Source organism: Haemaphysalis longicornis, unplaced genomic scaffold (genome assembly GCF_048455015.1).
Source record: "Haemaphysalis longicornis isolate Haplotype H1 unplaced genomic scaffold, Haemaphysalis longicornis Haplotype H1 scaffold_2, whole genome shotgun sequence".
Lineage (NCBI taxonomy): Eukaryota > Metazoa > Arthropoda > Arachnida > Ixodida > Ixodidae > Haemaphysalis > Haemaphysalis longicornis.
This window is the reverse complement of record NW_027526295.1, coordinates 288026797-288031523: the sequence shown is the minus strand read 5'-3', so window position 1 is coordinate 288031523 and position 4727 is coordinate 288026797. Positions and strand designations below refer to the sequence as shown.

The 4727-nt window shown below is 44.1% G+C and overlaps 1 pseudogene across 1 annotated transcript in view; it reads left to right on the top strand.

The window, feature by feature from the left end:
- LOC144170833 (uncharacterized) overlaps window positions 1-4515 on the top strand; it is a 42310-nt pseudogene extending 37795 nt beyond the window's left edge. Inside the window, exon 2 of the transcript XR_013322686.1 lies at window positions 2392-4515. The product of XR_013322686.1 is annotated as an uncharacterized LOC144170833 (transcript). The remainder of the gene's footprint in view (window positions 1-2391) is intronic.
- The last annotated feature ends 212 nt before the right edge of the window (window positions 4516-4727 follow it).

The window sequence follows — 4727 nt, the reverse complement described above, 5'->3', positions numbered from 1 at the left end:
CGTGGCCATGTATACACCCGCTGGGACTTGCGTTCCGTTTACGACCTCACTTTGGAGTAACTAATTATGACAAGGAAATGACACTCGGGGTCATTTTGGATACAGCCATGCTAGCCGCTAATTTCAGCATGATTTTTTTTTTCAGGATACCTACTTAAATTAGACTGAGAGCTACACAGCCATCAGTAGAGCGTTGGCTTTACCGTCAAATTTGTGGATGCGATTTCCGTCGACGCACGCAGTTTTGGTCGGAACAAAAACAACAAAACAGTTATTATTAAAAAAAAGAAAAATCAAATTTTCTGGGCTGAATGCGTTGAAGGGACACCTGGGCTACGAGGCGCGCCGTGCTCAGTGAAGGGCTCCGGATTAATTGTGACAACCTGGGGCTCTTAAACGTGCGCTGAAATCTTGACACACGCCTGTTTCTGCTTCTTGTCGCCATCTGAAAAGTGGCCGCCGTGTTCTGGGCATAACTATGCCTTGGCCACTGACCACAGTGTATAACCTTCTTTTTGTGTTATTATATTAAATAGCCCCGATGGAGCAGGTGCAAAGCTAACAAGGTTGTGATGTGCACCCTGTGCGAGTTCGTATGAATTCGCTCGCATTCCCTCTAACACTTTGCGTGCATTTCCCAACAGTCGTGCCCTATCATGCACCACGTGCCCTATCACGCACCTATAAAGAACGAAGTTGTGCTTGCTTGGATTGAGGCCTATTTTTCTTCCAGGTAAAAAGCGTCGTTATTGATGGCGAGTATTCAAGTCCACGAGTCGTTCGTTCCGGTATACCGCAAGGGTGCATTCTTGGTCCTCTTCTCTTCTTAATTTTTGTCAATGATATCATGAACTGCATACTGGTAAAAATGAAATTGTTTGCCGATGACTGCGTGCTTTATCAGGAAATACAAAATTCTTCTGACCAAGCTCTTCTAAATTCGGCATTAGACAAGCTTCAATCATGGTGCGAAACCTGTCACATGAAGGCTAATGTGAACAAAACAGTATCTATGGGCATAACACGAAAGCGGGAACCTTTAATGCTTTCTTATTCTATCGATGGTCACGCTTTATCATCCGCAAATAGCTACAACTACTTAGAAGTAATAATTTCCTCAGATTTATGATGGAACGATCGTTTCACGTACATAAAAAACGAAGCCATGCGCACCTTTGGGTATCTGAAAAGGACATTGAAAACGTCTACAAAAGAGATCAAACTACTAGCCTACAAAAACTATGTCCGACTAATATTACAATATGCATCAGTGGTCTGGGATCTTCACGCACAGGTCAATATCGCTAAATTAGAAAGCATACAACGAAAAGCCATCCAATTTGTCAACAACAGCTATAGTTGGCTCATATCACCCAGTGTGCTTTTAGAAAACGCGCAGTTAGATACTTTACAGTCTAGACGGTATTATGACATGTAATAACTTCTGTACATAATTTTCCATGACAAACAGGCATGAATAAAAATACGTATATGCAACCAGTGGTTGCTCGATCTACACACTCACAGCACAAAAAAAAAGATAAAGGACTTTTCTTGCAGAATGGAAGCCTTTAAAATTCTTTTTTTTTCAAGGACAATTTTGAGTAGAATAGGCTAAGAGCACACATTGTGGAATGTGCGTTCTTTGAATCTTTGCTATCAACGTTAGCAACTAACTCTTGATTTACAACCCCATTGTTCGTCCTTTTCCTGCACTTTCAAATGGTACGCGCATGGCGTCGCTATGCCTACTGCTCGCCCTACGCCGGTTGCAAAATTGCTGTTTCAAAAGCCAATAATGTGGTCAGTGTTTCAAAGGTCGGCAGCATTACAGAAATAAATAAGTATGTTCGTGAATAGCACTATTTATAAGCTTTTGAGGATTTCTAACCATGGGAGTAATTAATGAAGTTAAATTCCGGCTGCAAATCGACAGAAGAGGAAAGGACTAAGGCTTGTCTAAGACTAAGGCTTACATAGTACAAATTACCTGTTTCTTCGTAGTATCTGTGTGGGTATGCTGTGAACAACCACCACCAAAGAAACAAAATAGGAAAAGAAAAGCGATCACTCAGTTCCGGAAAGACAAACCGGGGTAACACGAGCAGCTAACAAAGCTGCCCATCTCAGTTAGTCAGGAAATAGCTTGGCAAAGGCAATTGTGGAGTGGCTTGTATATTTTCCCATCATACTTTGATAGCGCTTTCGATAATTGTTCTACCACCAGCATTCGGATAGTACTATTGTTACTTTTTCACTCCTGCAGGAAACTCGCTACTTGGAACAAGACAGCTTTTAACCATTCTGCATGGCACGATTGAGCGCACGTGAGGCTTTTGACAGTTCCCCTAAAGGTACCCTCCTCTCTTCCTGCTGTTTCTCCGCTCGCAGAGATTGGCATCGCGGTGCCGGAAGAGCAGCCGTCCGTGCTGGCTTCGGATCGGCGGCCTGTTCAACAAGATGAAGTCACACATCCCGACCCGCAAGGGAGTGCTGACTTCTCTTCCATCCAGGGAGCCACCAATGCGGACAACGCGCCCGCCGTTGACGGGAGCAGGGACGTCATGGAGTCCCAGTAGAATACCCGGCTCTCAGACACCGCAGCATTCCACGTGATCGTCTCTGCGGCGCCACTGTATGAGCTGTGGCTAACAGTCAACAGGCCTGTGATGCCAGCTTGCAATCCCTGCAAGCCCGTACACGTGATTTCCTAGCGCAAAGGAGGAATAGGTACGGGACAAGTGCTAGACTGGAAGCTGTCATTACCATGTAACAAGTGGAAAATTCAGACGGCAGGGCGCTTGTAAGCCAGTAGAATGTTTCTGGGCGTTCAATTTGTGTCTCAATTCCAAGCGGGCTTTGTGTTTTGTTTTTGTGCTCCACATGCGTAGATAGGAACGTGCGTTTAATTTCTGCAAGCGTATGTTGCTCATCAGTTTTCTTTTTCTTTGGCTGACCGATGATTACGGGCAGAAATATTAGAGGCAAGTGTAGGAGTCTTGAGTGTCTTTTCTGGCAGGCCTTGGAGAAATACTTTCCCACTCTCAGTTTTGCGTTACCTTTGTGTACTAGTCAACTAGGTCCTACCAATCAGTCGTGTTGTAGCACCTAAGATTCAAGACAACTGCGTATGTATTTTCTGTCTAAACACCCCTTAAATGCAAAAGCTTTTGCTTCAAACTCCCCGTCAACCAACCGTGTTGAAATGCGTGGCTACAGCCCCATGCAAGAGTGGCACAGAGGCACGGGCACTGCCGTGGATGCCCTTTGTTTCATACGGATGCAAAGCCAGAACAGCTGCCAGTCGTGGTCGGGGTGCAAACCAGAAATGACAATCCGCTGGCACTGACTGTTTGCCTGTGGTGTCAGTGTGCATGTGTAAGGAGCACTTTGATCCACAGGCCAGATGGCAGCCTTGTGTGCACTCCATCAGTGCCAACACTAAACAGGAGAGCTGCCAGAAGCACATGTCTGGCTTGTGCTCGTAGCAACTAGACCGCGTCTTGTGGGATGCTTTACCTAAACTGCTATGATGCGCCTAGAGTACTGCAAAATGTGTTACCTGTAAAAAGACCTGTGGAAATAATTTTCAATTGACTAAGCCTGTCAAGTAAGTGAAGTGCAGAACCCATTGCACATTACCTTCAGGGTTATCAGGCCCGCAGTGGCGTATCATCCTTGCTTTGCGGAGAGTATTTTTTAAGCACTATGTGTCAAGACTACGGTTGTGAAGTTACTTGGAAACATGCTGTGATGCTTTGGGTCATTAGTTTCTGTTCTGCCAATTAGTACATGATTTTTAGTGGATGATACGGGCAGTAGCGTAGGCACTGTACAGTGAGGTAGATAATATTCGTGCACACACCACTTTAACTACGGCCATAAATATAGAGTTTCACGGACACCAAACTTGCATGCTGATGTACTTAATAATTATGACATGCATCAGTATGCTGGACAGCATGTAGTCATGAAAAGTGCCTAGAAGCCTGTGGACTTAAGCCACACACAACTTTTGAATGCCGACTGTGTGCTCTGCTTTGTTCAACAAGTAGCGGATATAATTTCACCCAAGCAAAACCACCGATGGTGCTCCGCAGTATTGTCTGCACGAGGCTGAGAGAGATTAAAAAATGATTCAGGCAAATAATAAAACACTGCCTGTACATTACATCGTCTGTGCAATGAATAAGTTATGCGATGATAACTGGTGTCACAATCTAGTCATACACTTCGCATATCAGCACTTCAACAACGTAGAGTGAATTTTGTGCTTTGTTGTGGTAAGGCTGTATGTGTACAAACGTTCGTTGAATGAAGCAGTCAGGTTGCCCACAGCTTTGGAGCCTGGGATCCCACATTTGTTATGCAAATACCCTGATGCAAGATGTTGCCAGTGCAGGCTGTCCCCAACAGGTCACAACAGGGCACGAAACCTTCTGGCTGTGATGCACTATCGAACACGGTTCTCGTTACTGGAAAACACTGAGTCTGTGTGTCCTGTAACAATATATATATATATATATATATATATATATATATATATATATATATATATATATATATATATATATATATATATATATATATATATATAGACACGCATGTATTCCAGCTGCACTTCTACTTCTTCACCCTGTCCTTGGTAGCAATTGTATGTACTCTTGGGCAGCAACACAAGCCTGTGCTAGCAAATCTCTGGTGAAAAGCCTTCCTGGCCACTCCTG